We start from the raw sequence: 19,157 nt of genomic DNA on the forward strand, positions 1-19,157 counted from the left end.
TATCTGGTCCTTCCACACCCAGCAACTGAAATGCCATCAAAAAGGAGCATCTCCAATCACTCTAATTACATGGGAGGTACACATCGCCAGATGTCAGAGGCTTGGCGTCTCATCTTGCAGACTAGCTAGTTTGGCAGATTTAAACTTTACCGCATGTAAGAGGCATGCGGTAGCCTTGAAGGGGAGTATTTCATAAGTGTTACAGCATATTGTACAGTGCTGGCATGCTTCATTATTTACATCACAGTAATATGCTAGCACAGGCTGGAAAGTTTGTAAGTGAACAGAAAAAAACAATGTTCATGCCATATCTTGGCCACATTCTTAGTATTGTATAAAAAGTGCAAATAAGGAATTCCGCATTTTTTTGTCAGCTTTTTCTTTCTGTGCATTGATTTTTTGCAAGTTAGCAAGGTTCTACAGTCTTGTGTGCCTATCGGCTGGCCCCTTGTTTGTCAAAGGTACCGAGTACACAATGGGTCGTGTCAGTGCAAGCTATGTAAACGATGGATAGAAAATTCGTGCTTTCAGAGTATTTCCAGAAAAAACTGCTATTATTTCCTACTCAGGATGGGGGAACAGCATCGATGGTGCACATCCTCCTTGTCACTGCAGCAATTATGGCTGCTCGCTGCTTTTTGGTGGCGTTTCATTTATCTGCAGGAAGAGCAGGCATGAATGGGCGGAAATAGGTACCTACTAAATTAAACATTGCATTGAGCAATATGTTGTTGTGTCGGTGCTTTTGTTATCCATGAAGGAGTTGGTGTTTTTGATTAATGGTTGTATAGCAAAGATGTAACTGCTACATTGCACTGCATTCACAGATTTTTTTGCCCATGCTTTTGGTTTACTCAGTTGTTTATTTCCTTACCAAATGGCAGATGGAAATTCGGCTTTCAACTTGTGCACTTTCATCATGTTTGCAATGTACTTTCAGCTGGTGTTCAGTTTCACTTTGGAGAAGTTGTCCAACCATTGTCTGTGTCTAAATGTTTTCTAACAGTTGACCTCATTACGCAGCATTTCTCACAGAAAGCAAATGTTGCAGTAACATTTTTATTAAATGTTACTCTATCATGTGGCTAGCAATGTAGCGAAAAATATTTTCATCAAGTCAGCTTTTAACATTATAGCAAATTAAGGCCTTTGATATTTAACGTTGCTCACAATTTGTACCATTCACTCAACCTTGAAGCAGCGTAATGCGTTATCACCCTTCCTCGGCTCTTCATTGTGTTAATCACATTAGACATGCTCACGGTCGTTCGCCATGCTAGTTTGCGGACATTGTTGGCTAAGAGTAAACCAGACAAATAAAAAATCGGACGTCATGTGATGCCTATAGTCCGCGGGCCAGCAGTTCATCGTGTAAAAGTGGCGTCACATCATAAGCATCTTCTGTTTTTGCTGCCTTTAAGCAAGTTATTAGTGCGGTTGGTGCAACACATAGTCGATGGGGTCAACCGTCCTGTCGTGTTAAGTTTTGATCCCTTAAAGTGAATGTTTAGTATTTTTCCCTGCAACGGCTACAGAGGAACACGGACGTTTCCTTCAATACTGGACTGAATATACGGTCATTCCCTACGTTTCATTGAAAGCAGAAGTGGTTCTGTATTTAAAACGTACATAGTCTACGTTACAGGTACGGAATTTTTTTACAGTGCAGACTGACGCGAGCGATCTGGGTTTAGGAGCAGTTCTACAGGATTTCTATGGCGTGCTGCAGCCGCTGGCCTTTGTCAGCTGCTCAGTGCTGCCCTCGGAGAGGAATTATTCCGTGACCGAGAAGGAGTGTCTCGCCATCGTGTTTGCACTGCGTAAATTCGACGTCTACCTTGACGGAACGCAATTCGCGGTGCAGACAGACCATAGCGCGCTCAGTTGGCTGATGCGGCTCCGCGAGCCTGCGGGTCGGCTGGCGCGCTGGGCTCTCCTGATACAGCATTACGACTTTTCGGTGCAGTATCGAAAGGGGAGCACGAACGTGCTAGCTGACGCGCTATCCCGTGCCCCACTCGCCAGCAGGCGGAGCGGGCGAAAAAGCGGACGAGCCGCCGGGCGGCAAGGGGGGGGGGGGGAGGAGCCCGCAAACGGGCTAGCCCATTCCGCTAACCAGGCAAGCAGCGCTTCGCAAAGTGGGCGAGAGGCAGAGCGCGTGAGCGCCTCGGAGACGCCGTCGCGAGCGGAAATTTTGGCTGCAAACCTGAAGGGGGACGAGACCAGGCCCCCCTCTGGGGTAACTGGAATCGTTTTCAGCCGGAAAGAGCTGCTGAAAGCCCAGCAAAATGACTCCATGGGTCGCGAGATGAGCGATGGTCTCAGGGAGACGGAGCGCCGGGACGCTACTTGTATTGTAGCGGGCGCAGGGGGTAAAAGCCAGCGTGTGTCGCGGCGAGCCCCGGGGGATTCATATTTGCTGGACCATGACGGGCTGGTGCTGAAATACATAGCCACCGATGATGAGTCCATTGACCCGTTCAAGGTGGTTATCCCCAAATGTATGAGAGGCGCACTGTTGCGATTTTCTCATGACGAACCACCGGCCGGTCACCTGAGTGGCTCCAAAGTTTTTGCAAAACTGAGTCAATCGGTGGCGTGGCCCGGCATGAAGCGTGACGTTCCTGCCATGTCTGTCAAGCGGTGAAGTCAAGGGGCGGCAAGCCGCCCGGAATGATGAAACCAATTGACAGTGTGCGTCCGTGGCAGATGGCCACCTGCGATCTGATGGGGCCTTTCCCCAGGAGTAAGCAGGGGTTCATTCACCTGATGGTAGTAGCTGACCATTTTTCCAAATGGGTCGAGTTGTACCCGCTTCGGAAAGTGTCAGCACGAGCGGTGCCGGATAAACTCCAGGAAGAGTTCTGTCGGTTCGGCTTTCCGGGAAGACTGATCACGGACAATGCGTCCTATTTCACCGCTCCGATTTTGGGTAAAACGTGCCGTTCCCTCGGAATTGAGCACTACGCCACTTCACCCTACCATCCCCAGTCCAACTTGACCGAGCGAATCAACCGAACGCTCAAGCCAATGCTGGCGGCCTTTGTCGAGTGTCAAAAGGACTGGGCAGACCATTTGAGCGAATTTGCGTTCGCCATTCGAACAGTTGAGAATCGCTCAACTGGTTTCTCTCCCGCCTTCCTCAATTTCGGAAGGGAGCTGGGGAATCCGATGTCAAACGTCGTGCAGAGCCAGCTCGTGGATGAGCAGACGCGGGCAGACTGCTCTGCTTATGCGTCGACGCTTCGGGACCGGCTTGGTCGGGCTCTCAACAGAGCAAGGCAGAGTTTGGCGGCAGCCAGAGCCCAACAGAAGGCTCAGTATGACCGCAAGCACCGCAGCCTGACTTTTCAGGCGGGTGATCTTGTCCTGAAGCGCAACCATGTTCTTAGTGATGCGAGCAAGGGATTCTCAGCCTCGCTCGCTCCTAAGTGGCTTGGTCCGTACCGAGTGGTCAGAGTCTGGTCGCCGCTCGCGTACCTGTCGGAGGATCCCCTTACGGGGAAAACCAGCCGTGCCCACATCGCAGACCTGAAGGCCTATGCGTCACGGTCTGACGAGTTTGCGTCGGTACCCATTGGTATCACAAGCAATCGCAAAGGCACAACTGGTGCAGCGGAACGCAACCGTACAGTGCACCGGTACAAGCTGAGGCGACGGTCACCGATGTGATTGATGCCGGATCGCGGACTCTTCCGCAACCGAAGGCACGCAGCCTCAGCTAGCTGGCGAGCTTTCCCGTCGGGCCCTACCCCAGGTGAAGCACGGCGGTTTCTTTTTTTTTGTTTGCCACATGCTCATTTCCAGCCTTGTGCAGTTATTTAGTCGTTTTTTTTTTGTTTTAGTCAGTCTGTAGCATGTTTTTGTTTCCAGTTTATTCGTTGTTTCTTCTAATGTTCCGAGATCTGTACATATGTAATATACGTTTGCGTTGGCGTTCAGTTTTTTAAACCAGACTTGTACATATGTAAACTTCAGCCTACTCGCGATTGCACTTTTCTTGTAGCGCAGAGATGGCCTTCTTTTGTACAGCGCGCCTTCTTTTCATTTACGTTCCGACACCACAGGTGCGCCCTTCCTCGCGAACACGGGACCGGCTGGTTCGCGGAGGGGTCGCGAAAGTCTCCCCTTCCGGCTGGGGAGTGGTTTGCTCGTTAAGGAGCGAGTGTCTCGAGGCAACACCCTCTAAATACTTTCTTCAGGCCTCTCCAGGCCCTCCTTTCCACACGCGCTACGTCACGCCAAGTGTCCGGTCAGGCTGCTCACCAAGCGCGGCTCCGCTCCGCTCGGTTGTCTCCCTCGATGTGCTCGCGCTTGCCCGGGCAAGCACAGACACGAACGCAGTCTTGCAGTGAGCGTCTAGCTGCTGCTTGAGTCTTTCAGCCTGGCGTTGGGTGCATTTCCGTTCGCTCCTCGCACGGCTGTGTCTGTTTCGTGTGGCCGTTTCTTGTGTGGCGTGCGTACCTGTGCTAGCGCACGAATGGGAAACTGATTGCCTGCCGTGTAGCGAGTGCAACTTCGTGAAACATGGGCCGGTGCTGTGTTCCCGGGTGCCGCGGGAACTACCAGAATGGTCCCAAAGTACGTGTTTATTGCTTCCCAAGAGACGAAGTACGAAGAAAAGCCTGGTTGCGAGCCATTCCACGGAAGGATTTCACACCTACAGAGCATTCGAGGGTAAGACTCTGAAATATTGCTTAATAGGCGCTGGTAATTATCTTAGTTGTGAGCTGTCGCTCCCGGAAAGGCATGCTGTCTTTGTAGGCAATGATATCACTTCTTACACTTATGTATGAATTGTCCAGGAAGCATTTAGTTCTGTGGATGTGCATAAGGCTTGTGTAAAAGCTGTGTAAATATGTAAAAGCTGTTCACTATTCAGACTCTTTTTACTTAGTGTTTTAGGCAATGGAGAGTCATGGCGAATGGCCTTGCTTCATTTTCTCGTGCAGGTGTGTGAACTGCACTTCCACGCAGGCGACTTCATTACGACGTTGTCACACCAAGATGAACTGACAGGGAAAATAATAGAGGTGAAGCGTGACAGGCTACAGTTGAAGATTGATGCTGCGCCTTCTGTTTTTCCAAACTGCCCAAAATACTTGTCCTCAACGCCTGGACGGAGTGAATCGCCAGAGACGAAAAAAGCAAGAAGGGAAAACGCTGCTTTGCAGGAGGCTATGAGGAAGTCACTTCAGTCTAATGAGCTTGAACAGAAAAGAAACAAAGTTTCATCTTACGAGGAGTTCAAATCTAAGTTGCCTGGAATCTGCAACACGAAATTCTGGACCGTTTCTGTCGATGAGCAGTGCGTTAGGTTCCTTCTCATCGAGAATGATCCTTCACCTAATGTGAAATGCGCCTTGGTAGTTCTCCCTGATCTGTCACTTTCTGTTTTCTTGAATGGAGTGAAGCTTCTGTCGCTTCCTTCAGGCAGGATTCTGCCAGCTCAAGTATGCGACACCTCCAGCCTGTCCTTGCTGCTAGAAGAACTCGAGATAGGCTTGCATAATATACCTGAGGTGACGAAAGAGTCGAAACATACTAAAGTATTGCAGTTTGTCGGTTCACTGCTTGCAGACCTCATTGAGGACAGTGATACGACGAAAGAACAGTCTTCTTTGCTGAAATTTCTGGTTGAGCAGATAGAGCTTCTCCTCGCGAAACAGCATGTGTATAGCGCAGAGCTGCTGGTATTCGCCAGTATTTTGAATTCAATTTCTCCTCACGCATATCACTTCACAAGAGCTGCATCAAGAATCATTCTGCCCTATCCTTCCACACTGCGCCGTGTTTGCTCAAATTACAAAGCTGACCCTCTTGTGGAGCAAAATCAACCGCACTGTCTCTCCTACATCCGAGAACGAGTCAAATCAATGAAAGACCACGAGAAGACAGTGACCCTGATGATCGATGAGATCCACATAAAACCATACTTCGACTACAAAGGGGGCACAATAGTAGGATCGTCGGTTCATTCAACGGAACCAGCAACAACAGCCCATGTGTTCATGGTACAATCACTCCTTTCTGCAAACAAGGACGTCATTCACATATTACCTGTGAGCAAACTGAGCGCAGAAATTTTGCACGAGCATGCTAAGAACATAATCATTAATGTTGAGAAAATGGGGCTCAAAATTATCGCTGTGATAACGGACAACAATGCTCTGAACCGCAAGATGATGTCGTTATTTGCTACAAGTCCTCAGGTGAGCATTGTCTATCCCCATCCAGCCGATAACGCTCGCCCTCTTTTCTACGTGGTCGATCCTGTGCATCTCTTGAAGTGCATTAGGAACAATTGGATTAACCAGAAAAACCCTGGAACATGCCTCTATTTCCCTGAAATGGACTTGAGTGGAGCAATGCCCGAAGGGCCTCCTCGTATGAAAGCTGCTTCTTTCGCAGCTGTGCGGCAGCTTTATTCTTCAGAGAAGACGTCGCTTGTGAAGGCTGCTTACAGACTGAACGCAAAAGCCGTGAATCCAACCTCAATGGAGCGGCAAAATGTAAAGCTCGCTCTCGACGTCATTAATCAGTTTGTTTCAAATGCCCTCAGGACACATGGTTCCGCGTTCAAGATTCCTCAAGCTGAGTCGACTGCTCTTTTCATTGACGTTATCCTCACATGGTGGCAAATAGTCAATGTTAAGACCCCTTGCAAAGGCCAGAGGCTAAGGGACAGCATGCAAGACCCTGTAAGGTCTGTTGATGACACACAGTTAGCTTTCCTGAGCGGCGTTGTGGACTGGTTGGACGCTTGGGCAAGAATAAACATCACCAGTGGCTCGCTGACGAAAGAGACTCACAGTGCTTTGCGACTGACATGCTATTCTCTGGTAGAACTCTCGCGCTACTGCTTAGAAGAACTTCACTTCAAGTACGTACTGCTGGGCAAATTTCAGACGGATGCGCTAGAAGACCGGTTCGGCCGTTACCGCCAGCTGGCAGGATCACAGTACCACATTTCCGTGCGTCAGCTCTACGAATGTGAGAAGAAGCTTCGTCTTCAAAAACTTTTGACATTTCCACGCGAGGAAACAGAGTTTGAAGACGTAAGTGAGGATCTTGTCCCATGCAACTTTTCTGTGGCTGTCAGCGACGACGATATTACACACGCCCACTCTGACATGGATGCTATTGTCTACATTGCAGGATACGCTGCTCATGCTGCTTTAAAGAAGCTTTCATGTTCTGCTTGCTTCAGCACATTGGTGATTGAAAATCGAGAGATCGAAGCGGAAAATACTGCCATGATAGCTAACCTGTCGAGAGGAGGGCTGAAGTTTCCCCAGCCATGCACAGTTCACATGGTACTGATGACTAAACTAGTTGCAGAGAAGTTGTCTTTTGGAGCAACCGCGGAAGATTTTCTCTCCTGTAGAAATCAACGTGGTGTCGTGATTTCACAGACGATTTCCCTCCTGGACGAACACGACATTGAGACATGTGAAAATGGCCACACTGCACAAACTCTCCTGCGCTTGGTAGTACGCGTTGCAACCAACGTTGTTCTAAACAACTTTTGCAAACTAAGAAATGATGCCATACAAGACAATGCGCAGCAGAAGGCCGCAGCCCGGAAAGCAGCAACGCTTAAGAAGAAGTAAGTTTTATTCCCAAGCAATAAAAATGCTTTGCGCACACTTCATTGCTGGTGTCTCGTCGTTTTTTATTGTAAGGGTCAGATTAGCTGTACAAATACTCAACAGCGCAACATTATTGTGAGTGTCATTATTGCTGTGTGTGAAAGCTTTAAGCAAAACACAATACAGAATAAAACTAACACAATGCGCAGTAGACGGTGTTTTTTTTTTCAATGTTCACGAACTTCTACTTTAACAACTAGATATACGCATGTGCGGTCTGTGCGGATGGATTTTACCGCACGGCAGACATCATGTACGTGATAGAACCTAATAATTAGATGATTAATTGAAATTAACTAATCAATTTTTTATTATAATGACCAATAATGCGAAATTGGCGGCCGTATGCTAAATTGTTTATTATAAAAAACTGTATTAGCAGCTCGAACTTTCTTGACAATAAGGTGTTCTGCAATAAAAAAAATATATAAAGCAGATAAAATGATAGCCTAAGGCGCGCACAAACTAGCGAATTTCTTTTCTGCAGCAACGACAAAAATGAAAATGAAGGAATCACTTATAAGGCAGCTACGTACGGCAGTACCCGAATAGTGCAGACGGGCGCGGCGCGCTGAAATCGCGGAGCGCGGGGCCTGCACGGTCCCTTGGCGTGACGTCACGCGGCCGGTGGAGAGGCCTTAGCATTGAGAGGGTGTTGCTCGAGGCATGGTTTTTGTGTGGCTATGGGGAGGGGGAAAAGTGCGTCTGTGTGTCCTTTGACCCCTGCCACGGCGCCTCGGGATGATTCCGACAAGCGGGTCGTTGTCACTGATCAATGTCCGCTTCTGTGCCGGTGCGTGCCTGGGGTTATGTGCCTGTTCCCAAGATCAAAGGCAACGCCGAGAGGGGGGCAGGAAGGACAGCACTCTTTCCCGTTGGGGTTCCCGCCGAAGGCCGCTGCAGTCTGACGGTGCCTAAATGTCGGGGTGCGGGTCCTCTTAGGGATCGTCGAGCGTCGTCGACGTCCCCATGCTCAACTTTGATGACCTTGTGGAGGACATGGGACCGCCGTCAATAAATCGTCCACACGGACCCTGAAGGCAGCAAAAGCGTGAGTTGGCCGCCGACAGGCCCAATGGGCCGCGGCACCGAACATTTTGAGGCTGCAGACCACCTGTCAGCTGGCCTTGTGTACAGTGTACACTGTAGTTAGTTTTGTCTCCTTGAAACGTATGCAAGTGTTGTTTGTTTTCTGTTCTTGTTTGTTTATCTTTTGAGTTTATGGCTGGAACTGAACTGTGGTAGTTTTATATGGAATAATTTTTTTATTTTTTTTATTTTGCCGCACGCTTCCGCCAATGGGTATGTCACAACTACCGCTCGTCAACCGGCTGCCTAGCTCAAGCCGTCGAGGCACAGGGTCCGCTTTACGCTTCCCTGTGGCCTAAAGGCGGGAGTTGGACAACATTTATTTGTAAAGGTTGGTCAGCCCGTGCGTGGTGCACGTGTGTCGGTGCGTCAGGGATCGAGAAGGAACTCAATGGGTTGAGGTTTCTCAAACACTTTACTTGGCTGCAGGGAACAACACAAAAAGGTTAAAACGAACACGGGGAGTGACAGGAAGAACAAAACAAAACACGGAACGCGACAAGCAGGAGGCACACAATACAAAATATAATCCGTCCAGTTAAGACACGAACAACAGAGCCATACAATGCATTAGATGTCGAAAATACAACATTACATAGAAAAGAAAAGGAGAAGTCCGGCGGACAGTTCACATACGGGGGCCAAGGTGACGACTCCGGTTCGGGTGGCTGTTGATGCGGCGATGGCTCGAAGGCGGCGGGCCTGGTGCGATGGAACGCGTGCCTCGGCGCGGTAATTCGGCCCTCAACGCCGCGGACACACCACCCAACCTCGTTCGTTGCCTGTCTTCCCTCGACTGTCTTCTCCTCAGCTCGCCGCAACCCGCACGGGGCCGTCGGCCAGCGCACAGTTTCCCTCCCATCATCGGGACGCTTAATCTTTGTTTTTCCACGTGGGGACGACGGGGAAGAGGGGACGCCGTAACCGGCAAAGCACCCCCGGAGCGCGCCGGAGAGCCGCGCCCTCGGGAGGGCAGAAGAAAGCGCACAAGACTTATGCCTTCTGTGACAGCCGTCGCCGAGCCGGCCGGGCCTGCACGCTCGAGTTTCGGCAACCAGCGCATATGCGCCACTGTCCTTGAAAACGCCACGCTTCCTCGGAACTCAATGTTCGTTTGGTTTGCCGATGGCCGAGCTCCGAGAAAGACCTCGACGGATCCCCCGCAAGCAGCCGTGCTGCGACCCAGTTACTGCTCTACGTGAGCCCCCTCCTCTGCTCTCTCCCAATGGGCCACGTCCCGCTGGTCTGTGACAGGGTAGGAGGGCATTTAAGGAGAGGAGGATGTGGGAAGCCTGCTAGATTCCCGCCGTGGCGTCTGCGCTGCATCCCGCGTCGCTCTCTTTCCCTTTCTTCCGCCTCGGGCGGCGGAGAGACGGCTGGTGGCTAATCGCTGTCATTCGGCCGCAGCTCCGCCCCCGGCTTCCCAAGGGCCTTTGCCATTGGTGACTTTTGGCGGGAATTTGGGAGCCATTTTGGGTGGTCGCGCGGCGCGCGACCGTCCGAGCGGGGCCCAGAGAGAGAGACCCCCTCCGAGACAGGGTAAGGTGCGTACGTTGCTGTTCGTCCGGGCCGGCCTCTGCCGTTCGGACCAGTTCATACTCGAGCTCGCCAGCGTGGGTCCTCGATCCGCCGCGGCTCGAGCCTGTCCAGGGGTCCAACGACCTCTGACAGGCGCACCTTGCGTTGACTGCCTACTCTCTCTCGCAAACGGCCCAACGGCTGACACGAGAGAGATCACAGCACTGCCGCGGGGACGATCTCCTGCAGCGGCGTGCTAGCGGCGCGCATTTCTCTTGTTGTCGCGAGCGCGCACCGGAGCCTTGCTCTGAGCGCGCCCCGGGACGGGGTGACTGTTGGGTGTGTGTGTGTACCTCTGGAGGACGGCGTCAATAAACGTCTCCTTTGTGAACTTGGAGGCCTGTTCCTTGCGGCGAGCCGCTCTCCTCTCTGCAGAGGTTGAACGCCGCCGCAACGGTGCCCCAGGGTGCGTGTGGTGACGGCTGATCGGGGCCCTTGGCTCGCGCAAAGCTCGAACCCGCGGTGGGTAGTGGCCTGTGCCTACTGAGAAACCCACAACCTTAACGCATTTTTACCTATAGGACTCAGATTTCTTAAGCACACGTTGTTCACTGTAATGACAGAGTGGTATATTCGTAAACACGACTACCTGTGCAATGATCAAATGAAACTTATAAGCGCAATTATATAGTCACACTTCTGCTAACTGGTTCGCTAGTTGCATGTTTGAGCTTGTTATTGAGACTAGCATTCTTGTCTAAACCTGTTCATTTGTTCTATTGTCATCTCGAGTATGTCCACGTGCAAAAACATGTGATTTCCTCACCTTCATCAGACAGTGTCTTGGCATGTGTTGCTATATACCTCTCATCCATGGCGCTTTAGACTACTGGCCAGTCTTTCTGTGAGCATAAGCCCGCTGGACTCCAGCTGGCTGTTAGGCATCACTCCGCAGCACAGAGTAAACGAGACTATTTCTTGCAGTTTTTCTTCTGCCTCTTCAAGAAAAAGACCTCCTTTTTCTGCATGCAAAGCGCCCTTTATATATGTGCGGCTTAAATGCCGTCTTCCTTGGGATGAAACGCCACCAGTTTGTCATGGTATATATCAATGTTCTCTTCTTCGAGCCTTGAGGTGGCTTAAAGAACACCGTCGACGTTGGGGAAGAGCGAAGTTGTCCAGTTGCTGTGAGGCGGAGTCCTAAGTCGAAGTAATGACTGCGCGTCTTGGTGAAGATTGGCAGGTGGCTCTAAAGAGCCGTCGGCCACGTCATCTTGTTCAGCTTTGTATGCCTTCGTATGATGGCTAGGGTCTGCAAGGCCCGCGGCACTGCACTTTCTCTTAATGTGATTATACTCGACCCCTCAACGCCCTGCCGGGTCTCGCTCGTGGCTGCCCCCGCTGCAAGACGGTGCAGCAGGTCCAGGCTGTGCAAGGTCACATCGCTCAACGCAAAATATTACTGAATTTCCTTTCACAGCCACAGCTCCAACCGCAAGTCTTGCTTTGTCTCGCGGTATTTTCACTTCTTTGCCGTCAATTGTATGCACGTAGTCCCTCAGAACGTGATGCGGGGCAAAATGTGCCCCACAAACTACGCTCGTGTCTCCTAAAGTGCCTTCAGCCATTCCCATGTTCTCTTCCCATTGACGCCTCTGAGAGGGGCAGGTAGGAACCGCAAACCACGAGCTCTTGCGTTCGTCGGTCGATTTTTTTGTAGCTGGCCGAGCAGCCGGGAGCGCAGCATGAAGTGTACCTTCTTGGCTTCATTTCTTGACAGTTTTAATGAAAAAGGTTGTTCACACGGATTTGGAATGAAACAAGTTCGCTGTGTATGTACATGGAGAGCTACAAATTTATGGAGCCAAGATGCACGCTCATGTTCAGCTCACCCTCTAATGTGACCTAAGGTTTACCACTTTCTTGCAGCCTTAAAGGGCTTCTGAAGGATGCTATAAATAAAGGTATAAAGGTGCGGTACACTTGCGATGTTAAAGGACGTCGCTTCACAAATATCCTCGCACAAAGTTTTCTCTCTCTCTCTCTCTCTCTCTCTCTTCCGCTCGCTTTCCAGCTCTCGTACAGATGTCGAAATACATGTCGACAACAGTCGAATTGCGTGAACCATGGCGCAAATTTGAAAACGAAGCGTGGCGCAAAGTTTGAAAACTCAAAATGGGCAATGACGGAACTTTATTAATTTAGCCAGAGAGGGGCAAAAAGGGAAGAGGAGGTGCCAATGCTTACGCATTCCTCCAATGCGGGTGCCGCAGTAACATCACATTTGTTTGATTTCCTCATACTGTTCACCGTCATTTAGAGGGCCACAGGACGGGAATAGGAAAGAATCTATGAAAACACTAACACAACATAAAACCTCAAACATGACACTGTATAACGTCGAACATTCAGAGTTAGAGGATTGCAACATTCAAACTCTTGCACTGGGGTCAATGATACAGAAAGCGAAAAGAGACACATATACTACAGTACGGCGCATACGCAACAACAGGTTAGCTCTGATTAAAACATTGTTCACCACTTTTTTGAAAGACTATCATATTGTTGCTGTGTACAACATGAATACGCAGTTCATTGCACACCTGTACCGCACCACGCAGATAGGAGCAACGAACAACGTCAATGCTCGCGAAGTAAGGATGTGCTGGCATATGACTAAAGTGAGCGCTAAGTTTACGAGCATCCGCGTACCTGTTTTTATCTTTGATGCCCATACAGTGTTTGGTATAAAACATTCAATACTTGTTTTTTGTTCCCCGTCTCTAGCAGCTCAAGGTAACAGGACTTCAACGTTTCGGTGATCGAACCGGTCTTCCTATACGTGTTGCAGATAAAATGAGCGGGTTTTCTTTGTATTTTCTCTTAACCAGTTTTTAACGTTTCTTGCTGAAGATTCCAACGCGCTGAACTTCATTTGCGCCAAGCTGAACACAGTTGCAACGCTAAACGCGCACTGCTTACTATGGGGTGCCAATGCTGCACATGTTGCGGATATGTAATTAATTGTTTCTATATTTTATTTACACACATAAACGGTCTGGGGTGATGGGGCAATAGGCGGATATGCTCTGCCTGACAAGGACCTTACACCCGTGCTTTGCTCATCATTGGTATAACATAACATAATATAATATGTACACAGAAATATAATATAACACAACACACAGAAATAAATTAAGCGAATTGCACCAAGACAACTGAGGCGCCGACATACGATGAATGACAAATTAAAAATGCGCTACACACAATAAAAATATAAAAGGAGAACAAACAAGGATGCCGGGGGCAAGTGATAACTAGAAAATCATCGTCATTTTGTTCAAATAAGGCAAGTACATCATCCAAACTTAGTATTGAAAAAGCAACACTGCCGCACAGTTCATTACCAGATGGAAACAACAGTATCACGTATTACTTAAAGTCTTCATAAAACCGCTGTTTGTTCTTCTATAAGATTAGCAGCATTAGTATATGTTTGCTATTAATGAAACCCAGGTAATGAACATAATTTACCTACTTTAGTAGTGTTGGTTCTGGTGTAACGCACGAATAATTTATAGGCATGCCTTTGTGTATACGACAGAAATTATATTGTGAAGCAAGCCTTGAAACTGCCTGTGCATTTCTCATAAAAAAGGAAAAAAATTATCTTGCTTTCATAGCGTGCGTGTCATCTATATCAGATGTGATTGTAATATTGAGCTATAACTTGAAATGACACATGCTGGCTGCATCAAAAATCACTTTTTTAATAGTTCAATAAACCTCTGTGACAACCCCCCATAATGCGCAGGTCCACACGGGACGCAGAGGCAAAGAGACACCGTATGGCTCAGTTTAAACAAACAGATATATTCAATAATTATACATGATTATGATTATACAATCAGAGGCTGGGGTGTCCGAGCTTAAGTGCCGACGACTTCATGGGGACGATGGAGGGGCTCCGGAGTTGAGCTCGAACGGTTGCTGGCAGAAGCTGCACGCCGTCGGGCTTCGGCGCTGAAGGCCCCCTTGGCGAACGATGTCGTCCTCAGCGTTGTTTCTTCCGTACTCCTTGTCGATTTTTATGTCCTTCTTATTCCCCACATTCCCTAGGTTGAGGACGCTCACGCCGGAGTGGGAGGGGCCTAGGGCTTTTCCCTTGGGCGCACAAACACACCACCGCACTTATGGTCTCGCCCCCGTCACGTGTTGAGTCCGAGGGAAAGAAGGTTGTCGTCGAGGTAGCGTCGGGTGTGGTAGACGGTCTCTGGCCCGCTGACGGTTCCCGCGGGTCACCGACCTCCATTCTCCATCAAATGACACTCGCCACTCAAGGCTGGAACGCGAGGTCACTAAAAGGCCGGGAAAGTGGTCCCTTGTCCTAGGATGTGCTCGGGAGTGTTGGTGATGATGCCCGCCGTCTTGTCACGGGGCCAGGCCCGCCGAAACGAGGCCCTTTGTCCCCGGCACGGTCACGGCAATTGGGGAAGATAACGCCCGTCTCCCCGCGGCGGCGGCGTTCGACACGTGCCGACACTATGGAAAGGGGGTCCGGTTGTGCTTAAACCCCTTCGTTTTGGTCGTTCACTCTCAACGAGTATGGCTCGGTAATTGGACGCAGCTCTCACCTGGGTCTTCTCCGTGCGGTCCATGGCGGCAGGCCCGAAATCAATCCCAATCAAGTTGCTTGCAGCCATATACAGTAGAAACATGTGTGCTGGCTGCTTCCAAAACGAGACCGGCTGTCGCCGATTTCCTCTCTTCGAGCTGAATTGCTTTCCCTTGAGTGCTTTTGCCGCCACTGGGGGCTCCGTCTACGCCGCGCCGTCGAATGCGGACCCTCGTAGCACACCCAAGGAACGTCACACTCGCTCTTCCTCCAGAAGAATGTTCTCCGAACATTTGAGTCCATGCAGCTCCCCTTCTCTTTCTGAACCGCCTCGCACAGTGCGTCCGACAAAACACTTTTCGCTGCACTCAACACCACTGCACAACACCATATGCCTCAGCTGTCATAACTGGCGTCTCCAGGGGCAGCACTGATATTCTTTTACAGATAAACATGAAACTCAGCACCCAAGCCTCTCCTTTCTAGTCCAAACTGGACGAAATAAATTTACCACAGTTACAAAGGAGCTCCCACTTCTAGCAAGATCACGGCACAGACAATAATTTAGATAACGAAAGGAAGTAGGGCAGGTTCTGCATGCGCTCCGCATGCTCTCCTGTGAAGGTGTTACTTAATGACAGAAAGGTTTAACTACCAACTCCGATATCTTAACACATAAGCACATATCAATGTTATGAGCTGCGGCATTACACAATTCTAACCAGTTCACAACTCCGCTCTGTTTACGCCATTAGTCTGACTTAGCTTTCCGATTTCGCAGCGGATATCGGCCTTCATGAGTCATACCAAGTAAGTCTGTGACCCTTTGTCTGCTTTGAGACTCGCGAGGGCTCGTGGCAGGAGCCTCTCCTGGCGTTATCTGCGCGGCAACCTCGCGCGCTTCTTCTTCTAGCAATGCATGAAGAAAATCCGGTGGCATTCCGGCCGTCACCTCCGGCGCCTGCCGAACAAACGCAGGAGAGGGCGTTTCTTGCGAACTATCTGCGCGCTCCGCTTCACTTCTGTCCTCATCAAAATCCGCGCTTTCCCTTTCCTCATTTCGTGAATACTGAACCGGTGCCGACTTGAGGCGATTTGCGTGTATCCTTATCAAGCGCCGGTTCACGTCTCGGACTCTGAAGTTTACCGGAGAAAGCTTGTCGACAACCTCGCACGGTCCTCTCCACTTCGTCTGGAACTTTCGAGCTAGCCCAATCTGCCTTTGGCAGTTTTCAATGCTCACGCTGTCCCCCACATCAAACGGCGCGTCTCTAGCACTGCGATCGTGCACCTCCTTCCTGCGCTTCGCCGCTGAGGAAGAGGTTAATGCGGGCGGCTCAAAAGTTCCGTTTTTGAACAGTAGAGGGGCTGAGATTCGCATTACCGATATTGACACCCGTCAAACAGTGGGATCATTGGAGAAGGTATATTCGCGGGTTGCCGTCAGGCTGGTCGATGAGGCGGTTGTCCTTCCTTGGTCGGAGCACATTTTGTACGCGTGTGTGCCTTCAGATGTAGAGAGCGGCGCCGTGGGAGTGCTTGAGCCGGTCAACTGTCTCAGCAATAGCCTGAAGGCAGCCGCGTGCCTCGTGACAGTTAATGACGCCCACAGAGTGCCCCTACGGGTGGTTAACTGTAGCCAGCAGCCACTGAGCCTTCCCAAGAACAAAACATTGGCTTTCTTCACCTCTGCGATAGAGAAACGTAAGCCCACCGATACGGTACTCGCAACTGTAGAGCATGCTAGTCCTTCGGCTCCTCCAAAGGCGTCGTTCGATGTTTCCCACGTAAAATCCAGGGAGAGGGAGGCTCTGGCTGGTTTTCTGAGCGACTACTCGGAGGTATTCGCCGCGTCCAACCTGGATTTGGGCTGCTGTGGCGTTATAAAGCACAGGATAGAAACCGGCACTTCATCGCCCGTTTACCAGCGTGCGTACAGGATTCCTTACTTCCAACGTGGGGAGATAGAGCGGCAGGTGTAGGACCTGATTGATCGCGGCATTGTCGAACACTCAAAGTCACCCTGGGGAGCACCAGCACTATTGGTGGAAAAGCCAGATGGCTCGTATCGATTGGTAGTGGACTACCGCAAACTAAATGCCGTAACTCGCATCGATCCATACCCCATCCCCAATATGCAGGAGACGCTTTCTCAGCTGGGCTCTGCCAGGTACTCCACGGTAGTGGACATGGCGGCGGGATTCTGGCAGATAGCAATGGATCCGGCAAATGCCGAGAAAACGGCATTCAACACGCCCTCAGGGCACTATGAATGAAAAAGAATGCCGATGGGTCTGGCCAACAGCCCTGCTGTCTGGCAGAGAACCGCTGATGTTATCCTGGCAGGTCTTCTGGGGAGGCTGTGCTTCGTGTATATGGACGACATAATCATATACAGTGACAGTTTTGAGAACCATTTACGCGAGATTGAGCAGGTTTTGGTGCGACTAAGAGGAGCGGGTCTCAAGCTGAAGCAGTCTAAGTGCCAATTCCTCAAAAACGAGGTGAAATACCTCGGGCACGTTGTTTCAGCTGACGGCGTGCGACCGGAACCTGAGAAACTAAGGTGTGTCTCAGATTTTCCATCCCCGACTAGCGTCCGCCAGGTCCGGCAGTTTCTCGGCCTGATCGGTTACTACCGAAGGCACATAGAGGAGTTCGCCAAGCTCGCTAAGCCGCTCACCGTCTTAACAGCCAAAAATGTCGCCTTTCGCTGGGACGAAAACGCGGAGGATGCTTTTGGGGCCCTGAAAAGGAAGCTAATGAGTGCACCGCTGTTGCGCCACCCGGATTTTAATTTTCCCTTCGTTATGGCCACAGATGCGTCAAGGTTCGCAGTTCGTGCCGTGCTATCTCAGGTTATCGAGGGCAAAGAACATCCCGTTGCTTTTGCTAGCCGACAGCTGAGCCCCACAGAGCAAAAGTACGGAGCTACGGAAAGGGAGTGCCTCGCCGTTGTCTGGGCAGTAAAGCACTTCAGATGCTACCTTTACGGCCACAAATTCAAGCTAGTCACAGACTGCCATCCTCTGAAATGGGTGATGAGTGTCAGGGACCATAGCTCGCGACTCGCTAGATGGAATCTACACCTGCATGAATACTGCTTTGAAGTGGAGCACAAGTCAGGAAAGACACATCTGAATGCTGATGCACTCAGCCGCACAGCTGCCGTGGCAGCTATAGATGAGTTTGTCCCCGTAGTTGACCCCGCCGAATTACGCACAGAGCAGTGCAAAGATCCTGACTTGAAGCGAATAATCGAAAGCTTAGAGGGCGCACCGTCTCACCCCGAACAGCTAGGTTATTTCATTGGCAAAGACGGCACCCTGTGTCGGCGCACGAGGCCAACCAGGAAAGGGAGACCAGAGAAAACCGCTTGGGAGAGAGCCGTCATACCTCGGTCGTGGACAGAAAGGGTTGTTCGCGCGTTTCACGATGCGCCATGCGCCGGTCATTTTGGCGTAGCGAAGACACGCAGGCGTGTGGAGCGTTTGTACTTTTGGAGTGGCATGCGACAGGATGTTAGAGATTACTGTGCGAAGTGTCATTCCTGTCTCGAAAGAAAAACACCCAAGGGATTAAGACCAGCTCCAATTCAGCCGTTCCCTAAGGTTTCGGCTCCCTTCGAGCGGACAGGTATGGACATAATGGGCCCATTGCCCACGACCACTTCCGGAAACAGGTACATTTTAGTATTTGTCGATCACCTTTCAAAATACGCGGAAGCGGTAGCACTCCCAGATCAGAAGGCAGACACGTTTGCAAGAGCATTTGTCGAACAGATCGTGCTCCGACATGGACCCCCGAGGCAACTCTTGACAGATCGGGGAAAGAACTTCGTGTCGCAGCTAATGAGGAGAGTTTGCGAGCTGCTTAAGATCGCTAAGAAGCAGACAACACCGTACCATCCGGCTTGCAACGGCGCGGTGGAGCGACTGAACCAAACCATGGCCGGGTTCCTGTCGCATTTTTGTTTCGCGCGACCAGCGGGACTGGGAATTGTAGGCAAACATTGCATACGGGAGCCACAAGTCCCAGTCCCGCTGGTCGCGCGAAACAAAAATGCGACAGGAACCTGGCCACGGTTTGGTTCAGTCGCTCCACCGCGCCGTTGCAAGCCGGATGGTACGGTGTTGTCTGCTTCTTAGCGATCTTAAGCAGCTCGCAAACTCTCCTCATTAGCTGCGACACGAAGTTCGTTCCCCAATCTGTCAAGAGTTGCCTCGGGGGTCCATGTCGGAGCATGATCTGTTCGACAAATGCTCTTGCAACCGTGTCTGCCT

This window comes from Amblyomma americanum, chromosome 6, assembly GCF_052857255.1.
Source record: "Amblyomma americanum isolate KBUSLIRL-KWMA chromosome 6, ASM5285725v1, whole genome shotgun sequence".
In the NCBI taxonomy this organism is placed as follows: Eukaryota; Metazoa; Arthropoda; class Arachnida; order Ixodida; family Ixodidae; genus Amblyomma; species Amblyomma americanum.